This window comes from Bos indicus, chromosome X, assembly GCF_029378745.1.
Source record: "Bos indicus isolate NIAB-ARS_2022 breed Sahiwal x Tharparkar chromosome X, NIAB-ARS_B.indTharparkar_mat_pri_1.0, whole genome shotgun sequence".
NCBI lineage: Eukaryota > Metazoa > Chordata > Mammalia > Artiodactyla > Bovidae > Bos > Bos indicus.
In genome coordinates, this window is record NC_091789.1 from 56,600,066 (window position 1) to 56,624,948 (window position 24,883).

General features: G+C 40.6%; 1 protein-coding gene across 2 annotated transcripts in view; it reads right to left on the reverse strand.

Moving 5' to 3' along the window:
- SLC25A53 (solute carrier family 25 member 53) overlaps positions 1–24,883 on the reverse strand; it is a 57,957-nt gene that overhangs the window by 16,973 nt on the left and 16,101 nt on the right. Inside the window, exons 2-3 of one of the 2 annotated variants that reach the window (XM_070784532.1) lie at positions 14,919–15,152; positions 12,128–12,311 (exon numbers count right to left, since the gene is read on the reverse strand). The gene's annotated coding sequence lies outside the window, so the exon portion shown is untranslated. The remainder of the gene's footprint in view (positions 1–12,127; positions 12,312–14,918; positions 15,153–24,883) is intronic. The other variant, XM_019956193.2, reaches the window with a different exon arrangement.

The window sequence follows — 24,883 nt, forward strand, 5'->3', positions numbered from 1 at the left end:
ACTGGAAAAAAGATCTGTTTACTTTCTACCATGACATTAAATATGAATTCCAGACAAATTTGAGAAATAAATGCAGATTTTATGCATGTGTACACTAATTTTTAATAATATATTGTTGTTATGAAGGGAATGAACAGAATCAAATGTTCAAAAGCAACATTTAAAACTGCAAGAAAATAAATATTTATTAAATCTCTGGACTGCAGAAGACTTTCTATGGTTAGGAATGATGAAAGAAATTATACAGTAAAGGCCAATAACAAAAGATAGCATTGGCAGAAATAAAAGACTAACAGAAAGCTGAGAAATATTATCAACAAATAATAAGACAATAATAATAGCAAACTTTTATTGTAGATAGCTAACATTTACTAATTAAGGTCTTACACAGTACCACGCATATTCTAAGAGCTCAACATGGTTTCATTTCATTCTTATAATAAACCCTGAATAAATAAATAAATAAATAGATCCGATATTATCCCCAGGTTCTAAAACATTCTTATTTAAGAGGGAAAAAAACAGAAAGCATAAAATGCAAATATACACCTTAATAAATTACTGTACAGCAAACCACCACAAAGATCAAGAAATAAAACATTACTGGAACTCCTGAAATCCCTGTGAGCCGCTGTAAAATCGCAACCTGTTGACTTTCCCCTAAAGGAAACCACTCTCATGATAGTTATAGCTATTACTCTTATGATTAATTATTATTTTATGGCTTTTCTTTAGAGCTTTGATGCTGGGAGCCAGCGTGAGGAACTCCGCCCATGGCAAAGGTCATGAGGAAGGAGGCTTGACATACGCAAAGGCGGGATCGAGCCTCAGGAGTCCCCCTGGAAATTCTCGAGCATCTACCCCCAAAACCAGAGTCTGCCTACTTTACTGCTTTGTGCTCTCACCTACACCTCTGACTTTATGGGGGGTGCTGTCCCCTGCCACCATCTCTCTCTCTGAAAAAGAGTTAACTTACAGCTCCAGTTAATAAAGTTCCTGGGTGTAACAAAAGTGTTTTAGTTCACAAACCCCTCAGATGGCTCTCTAACTTGACTGACAGGTTTACCCGGACTCCTACAGCTATGCATACGATTGTTTACAGTCTCCCAACCGTGAGAGGCATGGGGCGCTTAAGATATTCAAATAGTATAGAGTCTCTCAGAGAGTTAGAAATTGTCAGAATAGAACTAGTAGAAGATTTCATTGTTGAGCCAATGCTTGCTGCCAAGTTTCCACATCCCCTGTATTGTATCCTTGGAAGTGTATTAATTAATATAGTTGGTATGTAGAAAAAATAAGTAGTGGCCTTGGTGTTAACAACTTTAGACCCTTAAGGTAATAAATTCTTTCCTTTGTTGTAAACCCACTGCACCTTTGCCCTGTAGGAATGCAACTTTATCTAACACCTTCGGAGGATGGCGCCAAACTTTAAAATACTTACTCTTAGAGAAAATAAGTCTAATGGTTGACAAACCTTTGTCAGAGTCATAAAATGTTAACAGGCCTTCTGGCCAGAAGATGATGTAAATCATCTAAACCATTTGTATATGATAAGTTTGCAGAAAAAAAAAAAAAAAAAAAAAAAAAAAACCCTGGTTTCGATAAGGATCAAAGACTGCTGACTTTGCGTGATTTCACACCCCCTATTATCCTCTATGTGCAACTTAGGGTATAAAAGCCCCTGTTGAAAATAAAGCTACAGGCCTTGCTCACTGAAGCTTGGTCTCCCCATGTTGTTCTTTCTCTCACCTTCTGGCTGAATTCCCATCTGGAGCGTGAAGGCTCGTCAAGCCTACTAATTTTGCCTGGGCTTCTAAGATCTGACCGGGGAGGCCTTAGTATCTTCTCTCCTTCGGGAGAACGGAAGGACGCCTGCGGCCTATGTAGGTGATACAAACTCATTGTCTCGGAGTTTTACTGGTTTTCCACGTAAACCAAGTTATTCAGCCTCTTTTTTCCACTGAATTTTCTCACTGAGCTATCCCTATTTAACCACTCTTTATATCTCTAATTAATACTTAATTAAGCTATTGCTATTCTAAATCGCCGACGCCGTCATCCTGAGGGAATCCCTGGATCCAACTGGGGCTGGACCCCGGTACTTTACAACTCAAATATGAATCTCCAACACTGTTTTTTTAAACATTACTTAAACAGAACTAATGATACCAAACTCAAGTCTCTGTGCCCTTCACTTACTCAGCAAGGCCAATTTACCAACACTGGCTGTGATAAAAGTACAGTGTTTATTGCCGGGCACCATGCAAGGAAAACGGGCAGCTCGTGCTCAAAGACTGAACTTCCCAGTGGCTTGCAGAGAATGGTTAAAGGCAACACTTGGGGTAAGGCCTCCAGCTCAATGACTTGCTTTTAACTAGTTGGTGGTGAAGTAATAGTGTGATGTTTTGGGAATCTTAATCATCAACCTTCCTCATTTCTTAATGTGCCCCTAAGACTCTTTAACCTTGAGCTACTATAGACTTTAACATGTAATATTTAAAGGCCAATTAGCTCTCAGTTCAGTTCAGTTGCTCAGTCGTGTCCAACTCTTTGTGACCCCACGAATGGCAGCACTCCAGGCCTCCCTGTCCATCACCAACTCCCGGAGTTCACTCAAACTCACGTCCATCAAGTCAGTGATGCCATCCAGCCATCTCATCCTCTGTCGTCCCCTTCTCCTCCTGTCCCCAATCCCTCCCAGCATCAAAGTCTTTTCCAATGACTCAACTCTTTGCATGAGGTGGCCAAAGTACTGGAGTTTCAGCTTTAACATCATTCCTTCTAAAGAACACCCAGGACCGATCTCCTTGCAGTCCAAGGGACTCTCAAGAGTCTTCTCCAACACCACAGTTCAAAAGCATCAATTCTTCAGCACTCAGCTTTCTAAGAAATCACAAAATTACCTAAACTTTCAAATAGTTTGGGGAGTTGTATCTAAACTTCTTTAATGGAGCTTTTCAAATACACACAAAGGTGTATCAAATGGTATAATGAACCCCCATTTCCCATCACCCAGCTTCAAGAATTATCAACATTTTTGCCTCTTGATTCATCTATAATCCTTCATATTTTTAATGGGTTATTTTTACAGCACTTACTAAATATCATATCAAATGGTATGATTCTTCTGTACTCTATCCATACTTATATTTCCCCTTTTTCCGTTCTGAATATTTTTTACTGGGGTAAAATTCATATAACATAAAATCTCCCATTTTAAGCATACAATCTAGTGGCATTTGGAATACATTTTTAAAAAATTTTCTCTTTATTCTCAGTAGATTTTTCCAAAAGTTTACTAGTCTTTTGGACAAATTTGGTTTAGCTGACTTTTCTATTGTTTGTTTTCCACTTCATTGATTTCTACTCTTATCTTTACCAGATGTTCCCTTATACCTTAACTAAATTATTATATTGGACATATGCTGCATATATTTTCAGTCTCTTTTGCAGTCTTCATTTAAAATATACACTCTTTGGCTTTAAATATGCTTTTGAGTATTGTTGAGGTGTATTCTACAAGCCTGGCTGAAACTCAGATCTTTCATTATCATTCAGTTCTACATGTTTAATTATTCATTTCCAGCAGTTTCAGGTACTTCTCTGGCTGAAGACCAATGGCAGAATGCAGCCTCAAGACAATCACAGGTTTCTGTAGACTTCTAGATCCACAAGTTCCAACCATTTTACCATCATCTTAGCTAAATATCACATCTTGAGGTACTCAACTAAAAAAAAGGATGATCTCACTTGCATTTTCTGGAATGAGAAATTTTTTTGGCTTTTTTTTGGCTATCCTACATCCTCCTTTTGTGAAAATGCAACTACCCTCAATAACATATGGATGAAAAAGAAGATAATCAGAAATTTAGTTTCAAGCAGGACATGTTGCTACACTGTACTGACTAAACCATATTCTTGAATATAGCTTTTGGGAGTTGGGTACTGGCTGGGTGATTGGGCACTGTCTGAGCTCTTTGAGTAGTGATACCATGATTCCAATATGAATATTGCACTTTGTATAAAAATGGCCAGTCAGGTTCCCTATGGAGGGGTTGGGCAGTTTGATCAAGAGAGGAGGGACATAATTTGCACAGTCTTGAAACCCTGGCTCTTTTTGTTATAAGTTGTATGAATTTGTGCCCTGTGCTTCACCTTCCTCATTGGTAACCTGGAGAAATAACAGGAAGTCCCTCAAAGGGTTGTGGTAAGAATTAAATGTGTGAGCATTTGCAAAGCTTTAAATAGTGCCTGATGTTCAAGCTGGTTTTAGAAAAGGCAGAGGAACCAGAGATCAAATTGCCAACATCCACTGGATCATGGAAAAAGCAAGAGAGTTCCAGAAAAGCATCTATTTCTGCTTTATGGACTATGCCAAAGCCTTTGACTGTGTGGATCACAATAAACTGTGGAAAATTCTGAAAGAGATGGGAATACCAGACCACCTGACCTGCCTCTTGAGAAACCTGTATGCAGGTCAGGAAGCAACAGTTAGAACTGGACATGTAACAACGGACTGGTTCCAAACAGGAAAAGGAGTACATCAAGGCTGTATATTGTCACCCTGCTTATTTAACTTATGTGCAGAGTACATCATGAGAAACGCTGGACTGGAAGAAACACAAGCTGGAATCAAGATTGCCGGGAGAAATATCAATAACCTCAGATATGCAGATGACACCACCCTTATGGCAGAAAGTGAAGAGGAACTAGAAAGCCTCTTGATGAAAGTGAAAGTGGAGAGTGAAAAAGTTGGCTTAAAGCTCAACATTCAGAAAACAAAAACCACGGCATCTGGTCCCATCATTTCATGCAAAATAGATGGGGAAACAGTGGAAACAGTGTCAGACTTTATTTTTGGGGGGCTCCAAAATCACTGCAGATGATGACTGCAGCCATGAAATTAAAAGACACTTACTCCTTGGAAGGAAAGTTATGACCAACCTAGATAGCATATTCAAAAGCAGAGACATTACTTTGCCAACAAAGGTCCGTCTAGTCAAGGCTATGGTTTTCCTGTGGTCATGTATGCATGTGAGAGTTGGACTGTGAAGAAGGCTGAGCACTGAAGAATTGATGCTTTTGAACTGTGGTGTTGGAGAAGACTCTTGAGAGTCCCTTGGACTGCAAGGAGATCCAACCAGTCCATTCTGAAGGAGATCAGCCCTGGGATTTCTTTGGAGGGAATGATGCTGAAGCTGAAACTCCAGTACTTTGGCCACCTCATGTGAAGAGCTGACTCATTGGAAAAGACTCTGATGCTGGGAGGGATTGTGGGCAGGAGAAGGGGACGACAGAGGATGAGATGGCTGGATGGCATCACCGACTCGATGGACGTGAGTCTGAGTGAACTCCGGGAGTTGGTGATGGACAGGGAGGCCTGGCGTGCTGCGATTCATGGGGTTGCGAAGAGTCGGACATGACTGAGCGACTGAACTGAACTGAACTGAAAGAGTGCCCAGTGTATTTTAAGCACTGTGCCACAGAATACCATTACAACTGCATCAAACACTTCTCTCCAAACTTTCTGAACTGTCTTGTAGATGGATTACCTAAGCCCTCCCTCTCAGCCTCTTCACAGGGAACTTTATTAAATTCAGTAGCTTTAGGCTCCTTTACCCATGTAGAAAAGGGTGAGAATAAAAATCCTTTAAGAGCTAACCAAATAGTTCCTCTTGGAACAGGAACTATCTTTGCTTAGGAACACACCTGCAGGGATGCTTGTTTAGCTGGGGAAGGGAGTGAGGACCCAGCTGAGATGGCCTGGATCTAGACGAAGATAGCAGCTTTACTTCTCTGCAGAAGGAACTCTGGGAAATGGGAGCTGCTAAGCCAAGGAGGCCAGGAGCTCAAGAGCCAGGCAGGAAGCTGAATGGAAGAGAAGTGTGAGTGAAACTGCCCTGAGATTCATTTGTGTAATTTGCTGATTGGCTAATTTATTGGCTGGCCTTTAAATAAATAATTTGTCTTAACATTGTTCAGTGTAGCATATGTTCAATTAAAATAAAACAGCTTTCAAATACAGAAAGGAACAAAGTAAAAGTGAAAGCTAATCTGATTCCCCACAGTCTAGTCTGGTCTATGTTCTTCCAGATCTGCTTTTATACAAAAACAAACATATAAAAATCAGGTCATAGCAGGCACTTGGCTCTGAGATTTTCTTTCATGTTGTCTGCTGTGTTGAGATGAACTTCCTACACTCTCCCAAACCATCAGCAAGATCCTGCAACCTGCCTTGTGCTGGCAGGTCTTTGGACAAGATATTTGATTTCTGTCAACAGTTTCTTTCAGTGAAACTATCAGGGAGAAATTACAGTTTTACCTCCCTACATTCATATAATATTAATACAGCCACTGCTCATGGTGCCCTTACTCTGTATCTGGCAGTCCCTTCAGTGTTTTACTTCAATTCTCACATTACTTTCTCACAACAACCCTTTGGAAGTCAGTCCCACTATTATTGCCATGTGGGTTCACAGACAGGATGTGAGAGGCCCAAAAGCTAAAAACAGGATCAATAAGAAGGAAAATAAACATGTCAGAGGCAGGACTTACACCTGCAATGTCTCTTTAAATCCTCGTCATGATGTTATGAGGGAGCTGTCACCACAAAGGAGGCAACTAAGGCTGCAGGGTTTACAGAGCTGAAGCCACCGAGAACCTAGCAGTTTTATAACTATATCCCTTCCTGCTGAACTGATGAAAGCAAGCAAGCAAAAAAGCAAAGATTTAAATGAATGGAGATGAGAGGATAACAGATAGGAAGGCCAGGGGTCTCCAAACAGAGGAAATAAGCTGCAAGTGTCAGACATTTTTTCTCTCTCTCTTAAATGGCAGGAGGAAACAAACTAGTGTTATATTTCCCCCCTTCTTTATACAAATTTTAAAAGAGGTTTCTCTTAAAATTCTGTGTTGCCATGACACCTGGTTCTACCTGAACTTTTCTCAAACCTTGAGCTAACCAATGCATTTTTCTTATGGAAATGTTTGTCTTAAGCTATGTTAATGTACTATGCATTTATCCTAGACTCTGTATTCAGTTTGGTTCCACCTAAAGGCTCAGAACTGACTTGACAAACCAGTATGTTATACGCATACATTGTTCCCCTAATCTATGTTAACGAAACTATATATTTGTTTGGAAATCTGCCTTTCTTCAAGATTTATGTCAATCGTTTCATGGTCCAGGATGACTCACCTGGTGCCAATATTATCTCAATGCATGTTGTGGATGAGGGCCCTGGTGACATTCTCTGAGTTTTGAGACATTTCCTTTCTCTAATTAGCAGACTGCTAGTAGCTATATAATATCCAGCTAAAGGCTAGCAGCGGGGCACTCTTTCTACCCACTTCTGATGTCTATGTCAGAAGCTTTCTCTATCTCCTTTATACTTTAATAAAACTTTATTATACAAAAGCTCTGAGTGATCAAGCCTTGTCTCTGGCCCCAGATTGAATTCTTCTCCTCCAGAGGCCAAGTATCCTGGCATCTTTCGTGGTTCAGCAGCAACCTTTCAGAGAGACATGCAGCATTCACTGACTGGAAGACTTAATACAGTAAAGACATCAGTTCTCCCCAAAGTGATCTCTAGGTTTAAAACAATTAGTACAAGTAGCTTAGCGGTAAAGAATCTGCCTGCTAATGCAGGAAATGCAGGAGATGTGGGTTCCATCCCTGGGTCATGAAGATCCCCTAGAGAAGGAAATGGAAACCCACTGCAGCATTCTTGCCTGGGAAATCCCATGGACAGAGGAGCCTGGCGGGCTACAGTCCATGGGGTCACAAAGAGTCAGACACGACTTAGTCAATAAACAACAACAACAGTGCACTCACTAGAATATTAAATACCTGTAAAGCATTTACAGGGCTTCCTAGTTGGCTGAGTGGTAAAGAATCTGCCTGCCAATGCAGGAGTCTCAGGAGACGTGGGTTCAATCCCTGAGTTGGGAAGGTCCCCTGGAATAGGAAATGACAACCCACTCCAGTATCCTTGCCTGTCATGGATAGAGGAGTTTAGCAGACTACAGTCCATGGGGTCACAAAGAGTTGGATATGACTGAGTACACACACATATACCCAGGAAGATTTTCATAGATACAGAGAAGCTTATTCTAAACTTTTTGAGGAAATTCAAAGTAACTATGATAGCTAAAACAATTCTGAAAAAAAAAAAATAAACTGAGAAGAATCACTCTACCTAATGATAAGATTTATTATATAGATATAGCAAATTGAGACAGTGTGATATTAGAGGAATGAGAGACACAGGTCAGAGGAAACAAAGAAAGAACCCAGAAACAGACCAACACAAATATACCCAACTGATTTTTGACAAAGGTGTAAAAAATTTCAATATTAGAATACCTTTTTTAAAAATGGTGCTTGAACAATGGGGAAAAAAAAAACCCTTCAACCTGAACCTTGCATAAGATACAAAAATAAACTAAAAAATGAAACATGGCTTAGGTATAAAATATAAAACTTTAAAACTTTTAGTCAGAAAACATGAGGAAAATCTTTGGGACCTCGATCTTGCTGAAAAGATCTAAGAACTAGATACCAAAAACCATAACATACATCACAACAAACTGTAAAAAATTCTTAAAGAGATGGGAATACCAGACCACCTTGCCTGTCTCCTAAGAAACCTGTACGCAGGTCAAGAAGTAACAGTTAGAACTGGACATGGAAAAATGGACTGATTCAAAATTGGGAAATGAGTGTATCAAAGCTGTATCCTGTCACCCTGATTATTTAACTTATATGCAGAGTGTATCATGCAAAATGCCAGGCTGGACAAAGCACAAGCTTGAATCAAGACTGCCAGGAGAAATATCAATAACCTCAGATATGCAGATGATACCACTTTAACGGCAGAAAGCAAAGTGGAACTAAAGAGCCTCTTGATGAAGGTCAAAGAGGAGAGTGAAAAAGCTGGCTTAAAAGTCAACATTCAAAAAACTAAGATCATGGCATCTGGTCCCATCACTTCATGGCAAATAGGGAAAAAATGGAAACAGTGGCAGATTTACTTTCTTGGGCTCCAAAATCGCTGCCAATGGTGACTGCAGCCATGAAATTAAAAGATGTTTGGTCCTCAGAAGAAAAGCTATGAAAACCTAGACAGTGTTCTAAAAAGCAGAGACGTCACTCTGCCGACAAATGTCTGAACAGCAAGGTATAGTTTTTCCAGTAGTCATGTATGTATGTGAGAGTTGGACCATAAAGAAGGCTGAGCACCGAAGAATTGATGCTTTTGAACTGTGGTGCTGGAGAAGACTCTTGAGAGTTCCCTGGACTACAAGGAGATCAAACCAGTTGATCCTAAAGGAAGTCAACCCTGAATATTCCATTGGAAGGACTGAGGTTAAAGCTGAAGCTCCAACACTTTGGCCACCTGATGCAAAGGGCTGACTCACTGGAAAAGAACCCTGATGCTGGGAATGATTGAGGACAGGAGGAGAAGGGGAAGACAGAGGATAAGATGGTTGGATGTATCATCGACTCAACGGATATGAGTTTGAGCAACCTCTGGGAGACAGTGAAGTACAGGGAAGTCTGGAGTGCTGCAGTCCACGGGGTGGCAAAGAGCTGGACATGACTTAGTTACTGAACAACAAAGGAAAAAAAATTATTAATTGGATTTCACCAAAATTAAGAATTCTTGTGCTGTAATACAGCCTGTTAAGAGGATGAAAAGACAAGCAACAGATTTGGAGAAAATATCTGCAAACCTTATACCCATCAAATAATTGGTTTCTAGAATATACAACAAATTCTCACAACTCAACAGTAAAAAACACATGTGTACCTGTGGCGGATTCATTTTGATATTTGGCAAAACTAATACAATTATGTACAGTTTAAAAATAAAATAAAATTAATTAATAAAAAAAATGATACAATGAGAAAATGAGCAAAAGACATGAACAGAATCTCACCAAAGAAGACATATGGATGGCAAAGTAGCACATGAAAAGATGTTCAATATCATTACCTAATTAAAGTAATGCAAATAAAAACCACAATAAGCTACAATTATGTACTCATTAGAATGGGTAAAATATAAAATAGTAATACCAAATGTTGGCAAAGCTGTGGAAAATAGGATCTTGTATACAATACTGCTAGGAATGTAACATAGTAAGGCTCTAGGAATCATCCTAGCAGTTTCTTATAAAACTAAACACGCATTTACCATATGACCCCACAAGTAAACTCTTGAGCATCTATCCCAGAGAAATGAGAAGAAGCTGTGGTGCGTATACACGATGCAATATTACTCAGCTATAAAAAAGAACGCACTTGAGTCAGTTCTAATGAGGTGGATAAACCTAGAACCTATTATGCAAAGTGAAGTAAGTAAGGAAGAGAAAGACAAATATCATGTATTAATACATATATATATGAAATCTAGAAATATGGTATGGATAAACCTATCTACAGGGCAGCAATGGAGATGCAGACATAGAGAATAGACTTTTGGACACAGTGAGGGAAAGAGAAGGGGGATGATTTGAGAAAGTAGCATTGAAACATATACATTACCATATGTAAAATAGATAGCCAGTGGGATTTTGCTGTATGATGCAGGGAGCTTAAATCAGGTGCTCTGTGACAACCTAGAGGGGTGGCGTGGGGAGGGAGGTGGGAGAGAGGTGAAAGACAGAGGGGACATATACATAGCTATGGCTGATTCATGTTGATGTATGGCAGAAACCATCATAATATTGTAAAGTAACTACCCTCCAATTAAAAATAAAAGATTAAAAAAACCTGTATATGAATAATCAGAGCAGCTTTATTCATAATAGCAAAAGCAGGAAACAACCCAAATGTCCTTCAATTAGCGACTGGATAAATAAACTCTGGTATATCCATCCAGTGGAATACTACTCAGCAATAAAAAGAAACAAACTATTAATATAGTGACTAGGATGGACCTCCAAGGGCATTTCACTCAGTGAAAAAAGTCAATCCCCAAAGGTTACATATTATAGGATTCCATTTATATAAATGCCAAACTATAGAGATTGAGAAGAGATTAACTGTTGCCAGGGTATAAAGATGGAGCTGGGGGCTGAGAATATAAAGGGGTAGCACAAGGGAGCACTTTTGGGATAACTGGAAGTGTTAGTCACTCAGTCCTATTTGACCCTTTGAGACCCCATGACTGTAGCCTGCCAGGCTCCTCTGCCATGAAATTCTCCAGGCTGAAGTGGGTCGTCATTCCCTTCTCCAGCATATCTTCCTGATCCAGGGATCTTACCCGGGTCTCCTACATTGCAGGCAAATTCTTTACTGTCTGTGCCACCAGGGAATAACTGAGATAACTGAACAGTTTTATATATTGACTGTGGTGGTGGTTATACAAATCTATACATGGGGTAAAACTGGATAGAGCTACATGCATGCACAAAAATTAAAGTATGTAAAAAGTGACAACAACCGAATAAGGTCTATAATCTAATTAACAATACTGTACCAATATCAATTTCTTGGACTTGACATTTTACAGTTACATAAGATACCATCATTGGGGAAATCTGATGACAAGCACATGGATCTCTAAGCACTGCTTTTGCAACTTCCTGTGAGGTCATAATTATTTAAAAACAAAAAAGGTTTTTTAAAAAGTTGTTATGGGATTTCCAGAGTTTCAGAAAGTAGCCTTGGTGACTTTAATTACTAGAATCATTCTGTGCTAGTTCCTTTTCATGCATAGCTGGAGTAGTTTAAAACTTTCTCTTCCTTCTGGCAAGTTTTACAAAAGTGTTCAAAGGAAGTACACTAGTGCTTCTTTTTAAAAATTCTGACAGCTTTTTTATAATATAGTTTAAAATGTGAACACAGTAAAAAGAGATCACTACTATTTTCTTGGACCATAAGCCTTTCATTTATGTAGGTTACAGATCTACTAATATTTACTATATTCAAAATAAAAACTGAAAATATCTAAAAATATTTATTAATTCATTAAAATAACAATAAATCCACTACATGTTAACATAAACAATACATTTTATTAAAATAACTATTTTCCAAAATAAAAAAAAATTTAGAAATGTTTTCTTTTTTGAAAAGCTCTGTAATGTTTGCCTTAATATAAGACAGCTAGACTCTTACTTGCTTCATCACTGTGGTATCGTTGTGGTTATTTTGTTTGACATATATGAAGAAAATTTAACCTTATGGAGATATGTAGTGGGAAAAAGGACGAGTTCCCAGGCACTTTGAATGGATTTCAGGTGTCAGGTGTCTCCAGGGTCCTCAGACCACACTTGGAGAATCACTGTGCTGGAGACACATACTGAAATATTTACAAAGGAAATGTTAGGATGTCTGAAATTTGCATTAAAATACTTCAACACACACACACACATCAATTCTCATTATATGGGGTAGTTATATCCAATAAAATTACCTTGAGCAGTGAACTAGCAAATACTGAGCCACTGCTCCTAGTGGACATACAGAGTGACGTTCCTGCAAACCCCTGGTCACATTCTCATCAACCAATCAACATATAATCTTTTTTTGCCACTTTATTTATTTAAATTGAAGGATAATTGCTTTACAGAATTTTGTGGTTTACTGTCAATCATGAACAAGAATTAGCCATAGGTACATTTGTGTTTCTGTTTAAAGACATCTCATTTTATAGTTCTTAAAATAATGAATTATATATGCACTATTCCTTTATCATACTGAGAAGGGTCTAACATTTTCCTGACCTGAGTAACAAGAACTTAAATTTCTTTGGCTCTCAGCCTCAAAACAATGTTGTTTATAATGCTTTGTAAAGTTTGACTGCCATCTTATGAATCCACAAATTTAGCTAGTTATCCATCTTTTCCATAGTTTCATTGCACACAACAGATAGTGTTTTAGTGATTTCTGGATGGTGTCACGTATAGGTCAGCAAATTTCCTCTTCCCTTGTCTTGATTTACCTTATTGTTAAATCAAGAAATTGAACTCACAGCCAACATCACCATAACTCATGCCTGAAGGAAACTTATCTAATACATGCATTTTTCTCTGTAAACCACATCACAGTCTTCTTATTATGTCAGCTTCTGAACTCTGTTCACTCCCTTACCTTCACTGAGGCATATGGCATCCCAATTAATGTTTTCTTTTCCATCCTCAAGTTTTTCCATTACCTAAAGTAATTTCAAGTTCCATGTTTTCACTCATGCAGTACCCTGGCCTCTCATTCTCTTGATTTTCTTGTCTGTCTCCAACGACTTTCTTCCATGTTCATACCCTGAACTTTGTGATCATCTAGAATTCTTTATCCTTGAAACAGTTTAGTCTACTTCTGTCTCTCCAGCTCATTCTCTCTCTTATTCACACTGCACTAATTCTTCAACCTTATCAAGACCTCCTTGATCCATTCATTTTTCTCCCAGTATGGCTTATCATTTCCTTATTTTTTACTTTATATCTTATAATTAATCACTTTAACCTCTCTGACCAATACTCTCACCAAACCTTGACCTAAGACATCAGCTCTGATTCCATGCAAGGATAGTCTTTTCTCTTTATGCCATGACTTTAAAATATCAGGCTTCCCAGGTGGCTCAGTGATAAAGACTGCCTGCCAACACAGGAGACACAGGAGATTCAGGTTCAACTCCTGGGTAGGGAAGATACCATGGAGGAGGGCATGGCAATCCACTCTAGTATTCTTGCCTGGAGAATCCAATGGACAAAGGAGCCTAGTGGGATGCAGTGTGTGTATCCTTAAAGAAAATATCATAGGTATAATGATCAGCGCTCTCTCATTTTTGTGGTTTTCAATCCAATAATGCATGGAAATCCACCAGGCACAAAATCCACAAAATTTTAGTCAGTTTCTGCTCTCACTTCTCAAAACAACTCTTCTAAATCTTCATTACCATCCTCAAGCCCAATACCTATTTCTACTCACAACATTCTCATTAGACAGAACAAACTCTTAGTTAACAGGAAAAATAAAACTAAGGATGGAAATTCTAGTCATTTCCTGGTCCGGATTAAGTGAATAAGCCAAAGAAAGTGCCACAGTCATCAGTGCTTGGGAGATCCATTACTGTCTAACTAACCTTCATATATTCTCTTAATTACAGTAATAAGAAAGTCTGACATTTTTAAACATCCAGAAGAGGGCAGACATCTCTTATTTTAGAGACTAAAGTGCCCCACTTCCCTTATGCCTAACATCAGCTCCTCTACTTGAGTTTTGGATCTCATCCCTGCCCTTCTCAAAATCTCACACATCAATGTGAGATAGCCCCTCTCTTCTGTATCTTCAGCTTCCTCCATCTCCTAGATCCCTCCACCAAAACATGCAAACATTCTCAAGTATCTACCACCTTAAAAAAAATCTGCCCACAATCTTATGAGACTTTCTAGCTGCCATCTGATCTTTCCCTCTCCAAGCTTACTGGAAGTATAACATGCATTTACAATCTTTTATTATTTCAATACCCAAGTGAAGTGAAGTGAAAGTTGCTCAGTCATGTCTGACTCTTTGTGACCCCATGGACTATACAGTCCATGGAATTCTTCAGGCCAGAATACTGGAGTGGGTAGCCATTTCCTTCTCCAGGGAATCTTCTCAACCCAGGGACAGAACCCAGATATCCCCCATTGCAGGTGGATTTTTTACCAGCTGAGCCACAAGGGAAGCCCAAGAATACTGGAGTGGGTATCTTATTCCTCCTCCAGTGGATCTTCCTGACCCAGGAATCGAACCAGGATCGCCTGCATTGCAGGCAGATCCTTTACCAACTGAGCTATCAGGGATTCAATGTCCAATGTTCCAGTTATACACTGCTGTTTAATAAACCACCCCCAAACACAGGAATGAAAACAATAAGCATTCTATTATTGTCATGATTGGGTGGATGAGAAATTTGAGCAAGTCTTACTGGACAATTTTCCTGCTCCATATGGCATTTACTGGAGTCACCTAGTGATGTCCAACTGGTGGCTAAGTTGATCTGGTGGAGCCAGGATGGTTTCCTTTATGGCTGGTGCCTTGGTAGAGATTTCTGGAACGCTGGGTGCAGCTAGGCTTCATGCTCTGTCCATGTTGTCTTGAAATCTCTCCATGTGGTCTCTCTAACAGGGTGATGAAAGTTCTTAAATGATTGCTCATAGCCCTAAAAGACCAAAGTGAAAGTAGTAAGGTTTCTTATGACCCAACCTTGTAAGTCAAGCAGCATCACTTCTTGCATTCTATCAGTTAAACTTATATACAGAGCTCACCAGATTCAAGACCAGGTGACTAGACAGAGGTATGATTACTGACAGGAACTGTTAACAGGGAACATAGGATGAAGTCTACCACACACTCACACTCCTCAAACTGCCATGTAGCAATGCCCCATGCCACTGAAACTGTGATCCCTGAGGTGAAGACCTCTTAGTTGTTAAATCCAATGCCTGCTTAGTACTTGCTTTGCTTGCTTTTTCTGCTAAACTGGAATCTACTGACCACTAACTCATTCATGAAATTCTCCTCCCCTGTTTTTTTGTATACCACCTCTCCTTGTGTGCCTTGAATTTTTCTGGCTATTTCTTAGTCTCCTAAAGTGACTCATTTCTTATGGTTTTCCTTTAACTACTGGGCCTTGTTATCAATCATTTTCTTACTCTGTTATCTGGTTATATCATCTACACCCATGGACTCATCTATCATTTAGCCACCAGAGATTCTGCATTATACATCTCCATCCCAGCTCTCTCTCCACTAATCCAGACTTATACGTACTCAGACTGAATGTCCCACAGATTCCTCAAACTTGGCCATGTACTCACAGGGCAGTTTCCAAACAGTTCAAACTAAAAGAACTAAATAGAAATTTTGGCTGCTACTTACTGCAGGGGAAATTGAGTATAGAATCTGAGTTCTGTCAAGCTAACTACCTGCTAAAACAAAAAAATCAATACTCTTCCGAGGGACACAATGGAATCCAGATTCTCTACAACATGTCCTCCAAGAAATTCAAATGACTGAGCATATTGTAAACAGATAAACGTTACCCATACTGAAGAAAAAAAGATAATCAGTGAAAACCAGCCCCTAGAGATCTAGATGTTAGAATTAAGGCAGAGGAGTTTTTAAGCAGATATTACACATATGTTCAAGGACAAACAGACTCAAGGGATTAGATCTGATAGACAGAGTACCTAAAGAACTATGGATGGAGGTTTGTAACACTGTATAGGAGGTGGTGATTAAAACCATCCCCAAGAAAAAGAAATGCAAAAAGGCTAAATGGTTGTCAGAGGAGGCCTTTCAAATAGCTGAAAAAAGAAGTGAAAGGCAAAGGCAAAAAGAAAAGATATACGCATCTGAATGCAGAATTCCAGAGAATAGCAAGGAGAGATAAGAAAGCCTTAAATGAACAATGCAAGGAAGTAGAGGAAAACAATAGAATGGGAAAGACTAGAGATATCTTCAAGAAAATTAGAGATACCAAGGGAACATTCATGCAAAGATGGGCACAATAAAGGACAGAAACCATATGGATCTAAAAGAAGCAGAAAATATTAAGAAGAGGTAGCAGGAATACACAGAAGAACTACAAAAATGGTCTTAGTAACCCAGATAACCACGATGGTTTGATCACTCACCTAGAGCCAGACATCCTGGAGTGTGAAGACTTAGGATGCTTTTACTATGAACAAAGCTAGTGGAAGTGATATAATTCCAGCTGAGCTATTTCAAATCCTAAAGATGATGCTTTGAAAGTGATGCACTCGATATGCCAGCAAATTTGGAAAACTCAGCAGTGGCCACAGGACTGGAAAAGGTCAGTTTTCATTCCAACCCCAAATAAGGGCAATGCCAAAGAATACTCAAACTACTGCATAATTGTACTCATTTCACATGCTAGCAAGGTAATGCTCAAAATCCTTCAAGCTACACTTCAGCAGTACATGAACTGAGAACTTCCAGAGTACAAGCTAGATTTAGAAAAGGCAAAAGAACCAGAGATCAAATTGCCAACATCCACTGGATCATATAAAAAGCAAGGGAATTCCATAAAAATATCTACTTCTGCATCATTGGCTATGCTAAACCCTTTGATTTTGTGGATCACAACAAACTATGGAAAATTCTTAAAGAGATGGGAATACCAGACCACCTTACCTACCTTCTGAGAAACCTGTATGGAGGTCAAGAAGCAACAGTTAGAACTGGACATGGAACAACAGACTGGTTTAAAATTGGGAAAGGAGTACGCCACGGCTGTATATTGTCACCCTGCTTATTTAACTTCTATGCAGAGGACATCATGCAAAATGCTGGGCTGGATGAAGCACAAGCTGGAATCAAGATTGTCGGGAGAAACATCAATAACCTCAGATATGCAGATGACACCACCCTAATGGCAGAAAGTGAAGAGGAACTAAAGAGCCTCTTGATGAAGGTGGAAGAGGAGAGCAAAAAGTTGGCTTAAATCTCAACATTCAAAAAATGAAGATTATGGCATCCGGTTCCCTCATTTCATGGCAAATGGATGGGAAAAAATAGAAACAGAGACAGACTATTTTCTTGGGGTCCAAAATCACTGCAGATGGTGACTACAGCCATGAGATTAAAAGATATTTGCTCCTTGGAAGAAAAGCTATGAAAAACAGACAGTATATTAAAAAGTAGAGACATGACTTTGCCGACAAGGTCTGTATTGTCAAAGCTATGGTTTTTCCAGTAGTCATGTATGGATGGAGATGGACCATAAAGAAGGTTGAGTGCTGAAGAATTTATCCTTTTGAACTGTGGTTTTAGAGGACTCTTGAGAACCCCTGGGACTACAAGGAGATCAAACCAGTCAATCCTAAAAGAAATCAACCCTGAATATTCATTGGAAGGACTGATGCTGAAGCTGAAGCTCCAATACTTTGGCCACCTGATGTGAAGAGCTGCTGCTACTGCTGCTGCTAAGTCACTTCAGTCATGTCCAACTCTGTGCGACCCCAGAGACAGCAGCCCACCAGGCTCCCCTGTCCTTGGGATTCTCCAGGCAAGAAAACTGGAGTGGGTTTCCATTTCCTTCTCCAATGCATGAAAGTGAAAAGTGAAAGGGAAGTCGCTCAGTCGTGTCCGACTCCCAGCAACCCCATGGACTGCAGCCTACCAGGCTCCTCCATCCGTGGGATTTTCCAGGCAAGAGTACTGGAGTGGGGTGCCATTGACTTCTCCGATGTGAAGAGCTAACTCATTAGAAAAGACTCTGATGCTGGGAAACATTGAGGGCAGGAGAAGGGAATGACAGAGGATAAGACGGTTGGATAGCATCACTGATTCAATGGACATGAGTTTGCACAAACTCTGGGAGATAGTGAAGTACAGGGAATCCTGGGGTGCTGCAGACCATGGTGTCACAAAGAGTAGGTCACAAGTCAGCAACTGAAGAACAAAAGACATAGAGGAAAATATCCTCATAATGAACAGGGACATTTTACATTCCATCCAGGTTCAGTTCAGTTCAGTTGTGTCTCTTTGCGACCCCATGGACTACATACAGCACGCCAGGCTTCCCTGTCCGTCACCAACCCTCAGAGCTTGCTCAAACTTATGTCCATTGAGTCAGTGATGCCATCCAACCAGTGGTTGGTGATGCCATCCATCCGGGTAGAGATGATCAATATGCAGATACGCGCAACTGATTCAAGGTCTAGAAAAGACATGGTAAACCCGGCCAGGAGCTACAGTACCCACTGATATCACCTTAGTTCAGATTTTCATTGTTCCTCGTGTAGACTATTAAAACAGCCTCATAAATTATCTTCCTGCTTCTGGTTGCTATTTACTATGACCACCACCCCCAAATACACACACACACCTTAAGCATATCCACACTGATTCGAGAGTTAACTTTTAGAACACAGCTTTAATCAGGATTTTACTGATTGCAAGTTGACAGAAATACAGCTTTAACTTGAGCACAAGAGGGAATTTATCAGAAGTCTCTAAGGGCAAGATTGTAGATGAGTCTCAAGGACAAGACCAGAGGCTTGAACACCAATAGGAATTTACAGTTCATTCTACATGCTGATTGCATTCTCTCAAGACATGCTTCTTCCTTGTAGTTGTAAAAGGGCCAATGGTTTCTGGCCACACATCTACAAGCTGTCCCACAAAAGTGGGACACAGTATTTTCCCCCATTTAAGTTGGTGAAGAGAAGGATTCAGATTGTTCTGATTTACATCACATGCCTGTATATTAACCCATCAGATCAACTGTGACTAGGGAGATGATAGGGTACTTGGATTGGAAGCCCAAACTAAAACAGGCATTGCTGGTCAGGAGAGGAGCAGTACTCCCCTAAAACAGAGGGTTTTGCTTCCAAGGGAGGGGAAAGACCTTGGGCAAACAAAAATAATAAAGGCCTAACAGGTTTCCTGTATTCTCTACCTCCACTGCTGGTAACCCCATCCTCCTTGCAATTACCCACGGCAGAGTTCTGGAATTTCTCTTATAGCAGACTGCCAGTTGGCCCCAATATCTGTTTTCTTTCCCTCCACCCGGCATTTTGCTGCTTACAGCATGAACATGATGGCTGGAGCTCTATCGGGTACCATGGAGTCAAGTGCCATATTGTGGAGATGACTGGCCATTAAGCCTTTTAGGTTTTGATTAATTTCTTTCTTTAATGAAAGAGAAATGAATTTCTATCCTGTTTGTTGTTTAGTTGCTCAGTCGTGTCCAACTCTTTGCAACCCCATGGACTGTAGCCCACCAGGCTCCTCTGTCCATGAGATTTCCCAGTCAAGAATATTGAGGAGTATGTGCTGAAGGAAGAATATTTCCTTCTCCAGGGGAATCTTCCTGACCCAAGGGTCAAACTCATGTCTCCTGTTTGGCAGGCAGATTCTTTACCACTGAGCCACCACAGAAACCCTCTACCCTGTTTAATCTGTTCTTATTTTGGATGCCTGATAGCTCATAGCTGAACCTAATCCTAACCCCCTCACTCCTCACATCTAATCAAGGCAAAACAAAATCTAGAAGAGTGGCATGCAGTGAAACAGGTTAGAGTGGATTAGAACCAACCACCTGGACTTGAATCTAGGCTCTGATCTAGGCTCTGTCATTTACCAGCTCTCTGACTACCTGCAAATTGTTTTCTCTCTCTGTACCTCAGCTTCCTCAGGCATAAAATGAGGTCAACAACGTTATCTACCCCATAGATGGGTTGTGAGAATGATGTGAGATAATTCATATAAGCACTGAGAGTAGTGCCTGGCTCATAATAAGGGCTCACTGAGTGTTAGCTACCATTTTCAGTGCCCGCCAATTTTACCTGCTAAAGATCCTATTCCTCCACAACATCCTATGCAGCATCCTGCCTCAGCCTGATTTTTCTGGAACACTCCAATCTGACCAGGTCACTCCTTTTTGAAACCTCTTGATGACTCTCCATTATCTACAGAATGAAGGCTTAACTCCATAGGTGGGTGACCAAGGCCCTTTTGGATGAGGGACCAACTGGCCTTTTGATGCCCACCACCTGCCACTCCTTCACGACTGACCACACTCTGACCACAGCACTGAGCTGTCTTCTGTCACCACCTCTTGACCTACCTCAAGAGTGTCAACCACTCCCACTCCCTCTCTCCTGAACTTTTTCCTCTTTTGGCTTCTGTGGCACCACACACTCTCCTGATTTTCTTCCAATCTCCCTGGCTGTTCCTTTTTCATCCTTCTCATGGGCTTCTCATTCTCCACTCCCTTGGTAAGTGTCAGAGTTCCCTCCTGAGTCCACTCCCTGCATGTCTTCTTGCCAGTGAGGGCATCCACCATCAGGCTTTCAAGCTCTACCTTCATGCTGTGTTCCCCTGATCTCCTTTCCTGACCTCCGACCTGGGCTCTGGTCTCCCACATTCTCCTGAAGATCACACAGACACAACTTAGCATCTCCAAAATGGAACTCATCTTCCACCCCAAACTCGCTTCTCCTCTTTGCACTGAATCTATTTGTGGCACCACCATCATCAAAGCCAGAAACACTCATTCTCTACATCTAACAAATTAACAAATACTGCCAAACTCATATCCCCAGTAACTCTCCAATCTGTCTTCTCCTCTCCATACTCACCACCATTGCTTTAGTCTGGCTCTCCAGCAAAGGTCCCTTCTCTGCCTCCAGTCTCTCATGCCTTCAATCCAAATGATGACATGTGCCACCAACCTACAGTGATAGTCTTAACGTGCTGCTGCCCTGCTTGAAACTCTTCACTGGTTTCCCCTGCCCACTCTGACGAAATTATTCCTTTCCCCATAGTTGTTAAACACCTACTATGTACCAAGGACTATACTTGGTATTAAGAATACAAACTGGTCCCTGCCTTCTGCCACTTATCTGGTATGAGAGAAAAAACCACACACTAATAAAATACTAAGTCTTGCAACAGATATATTCACAGAGCATCATAGGAGCATAAGACTGAGTTCCTTGAAGCAGAGACTTGGGTGTTTATCTTTGCATCCCCAACAACTGGTACCAGGTCTGATTCAATAGAGAATTGTTTTTGAATACTCAACAGATTATCTCTTGATCCTCAGTTCCCCTCTACGTAAAATGGCTCATAGCTCACATATCAAAAGAATTAAATGTATGAACTCTGTTGGAATCCTGATTTGAATTAACCAAATGCAGTTTTTAAAATTAGACATCTAGGTAAATTTGAACAGAAGGTATCTATTTGATAATATTAGGGTATTATTTCTTGGGGGTTTTAAAAGTGTTATAATGATACTGTGATGTTTAAATTTTTTTTAGAGAAATGTAAGGAAGCATTTTAAAATGAAATTATGCAATGAAAAATCATCTGGGATTTGCCTGAAAATAATTCAGTGGTGTTGGGTGGGGGGTATCGCAGAAATAAGACCGGCAGCGCCTATGTTAATAACTGCTGAAGCAAGATAACGGACAAAATAAATGACAAAATTAATCTCTCAAGGTTCTGTTGCCATTCAACAATGTGACTATATAACATTTCTGATATAGTGCCTGCTGTTTCAAAAAAGGGTAGTTTTGCTTCTCCCCCTTACTCTTTTAGTTTCATCCAGGGCAGAGCAGGAGAAACAAGGCAATGGTGTGGGAGTCAGAAGTCCAAAACTCAAAGAACTGGAAATATACTCAGCATTGTCTCTCTCTCTCCTCTCGCCTGATAAAGACAGAGTAGCTTAAGCATCAGATGGCTCCCAAGTAGCCTTGGGTTTGGACATGAGTTTAAGCAAGCTCCAGGAGTTGGTGATGGACAGGGAAGCCTGGTGCGCTGCAGTCTATGGGGTTGCAAACAATCGGACACGACTGAGTGACTGAACTGCACTGAGCCTTGGGTAGGAATGGCAGTGCTCCAAAACCAGCAGAACAAGACGGAAAAAGCCATAGCTTGAGTTTCTGTGGAGAGGAGAGAAAAACTGCGTCAGACAGAAACATGAACTCTTGGCTGGAAAGGGCTCCTCTGCTGGTTGAATCCCTGTGTAGTAGTGCCACCTGGTGGCTCCATAGCATCGCTTTACCTAGTTTTGGGATGCAGTTGACTCTCATAGATCTGACTGCACTGAAAATTCTAGAAAGGAACAGTCCCTGTCAACCAAATGTTCCCTGAACTGCTCAGAGTTAAGCATAACATACCCTATCCCTCATGTACTGAAAAGTGCCTTGTATTCAATCTCTGTTACAGCACTTCTCGCTGTATTAGCATCGTTTACCAGCGGGCATTCATTCACCCAACAAATTTGTTTAAGACATCGGAGATAGAAAAGTGAACAAAACTAATTCAGTATTTAAACAGTTAAATGTGTAAACAGAATTTAAAAACTCACTTTCCAGGCTTCCCTGGTGGTCCAGTGGCTAAGACTCCATGCTCCCAATTCAGGGTTCGATCCCTAGTCAGGGAACTAGATCCCACATGCCACAACTAAGAGTTCTCATTGTGAAACTAAAGCTCCCACATGCTGCAATCAAAAGATCCTTCATGCCACAACAAAGACTGAAGATCTTGAGTGCTGCAACTATTAATAAGACCGAGTACAGCCAAATAAATATTTTTAAAAGTCTGCCTGCCTTAGGGATATATGTACAACATGATAAATACAATTAATACTGCTGTATGTTACATATAAAAGTTAAGAGGGTAAATCCTAAGTTTTCTCATCACAAGGAAAAATTTATTCTGTACCTATATGAGATGATGGATGTTCACTAAACATTGTGATAATCACTTCATGATATACATAAATCATATCATACTGTATACCTTAAAATTTATTATATCTCAAAACTGTAAGAAAAAATATATTGCTGCCCTTTGCTGAGCAGTTACTCTGCACAAGGCACTGTATTTTACATTATTGATACATTATCCCATTTAATCTTCTCACCAAACCTGTGAGGCAGGAAGGTATTCCTATGTCACAGATAAAGATAATAGGGCCAGAGAGATTAAATTGTCAAGGATCACATAGCTAATAAGCAGATAAGCAGAAAGCCTGGGACTTGAACTTAAGCAGTCTAACATCAGTAACTGAATTCCTAACCACTAGGACATACTGCCTCCCTCCTTATTATTTTTTTTTTTAATCATTGCCTAGTCTCTGGCTTTCCCCTAGGGGTAAGCCTGAGGTATATTCCTACAGTGGCTCAGTGAGTGGAATTAATTAGATATTTCAGTTGGTTGCATTAAATTTAACTGCTTCCCTACTCACCACTGGAGAAGGCAATGGCACCCCACTCCAGTACTTTTGCCTAGAAAATCCCATTGCTGGAGGAGCCTGGTAGGCTGCAGTCCATGGGGTCGCTAGAGTCGGACACGACTGAGCGACTTCACTTTCACTTTTCACTTTCATGCACTGGAGAAGGAAATGGCAACCCACTCCAGTGTTCTTGCCTGGAGAATCCCAGGGACGGGAAGCCTGGTGGGCTGCCATCTATGGGGTCGCACAGAGTCGGACATGACTGAAGCAATGTAGCAGCAGCAGCAGCTACTCACCACACATTTTTTTTTCAACTAGGCTGAGTGCCGAAGAATTGATGCTTTTGAACTGTGGTGTTGGAGAAGACTCTCGAGAGTCCCTTGGACTGCAAGGAGATCCTACCAGTCCATTCTAAAGGAGATCAGCCCTGGGATTTCTTTGGAAGGAATGATGCTAAAGCTGAAACTCCAGTACTTTGGCCACCTCATGCGAAGAGCTGACTCATTGGAAAAGACTGATGCTGGGAGGGATTGGGGGCAGGAGGAGAAGGGGACAACGGAGGATGAGATGGCTGGATGGCATCACTGACTCGATGGACGTGAGTTTGAGTGAACTCCGGGAGTTGGTGACGGATAGGGAGGCCTGGCGTGCTGTGATTCATGGGGTCGCAAAGAGTCAGACACGACTGAGCGACTGAACTGAACTGAACCAACATGCACCAATTCTTGCAGGATAAGATCAAACCCATGCCTCCTGCAGGAAGCCTTCCCTGATTTCTCCAGCCCACTACTCACTGGTTCATTCAATAAGCATTTGTTTCCCCCCCTTTAACATCATTCTCTCCCAAATTCCTTCTAAAGGAATGGTTCATGTCCAATAAACTTTCTGGAGAATATGGAGAACAGTAAAGAGGAATTGGTGGCCCATCTGTGGAGAAGTTTGGCTCAAATATACCTCCAGGTTTTCATGTGCCTATGAGCATAGAATGAAACGACTTAGTTGGAGAAAAGACAACATTAGCTCCTCTGGCTACCCATAGTTTTCACCCACTGGCCTGCTCATGATCACAGCCCAGCCTCATTCTAGAACAGACTTTTAGAGTTGTCAAGACACAGGAAGAGGCCATCTTCAGCATTGTCATTGTTCGTCCAAATCTTGTCTACTGCTAAGAAGTT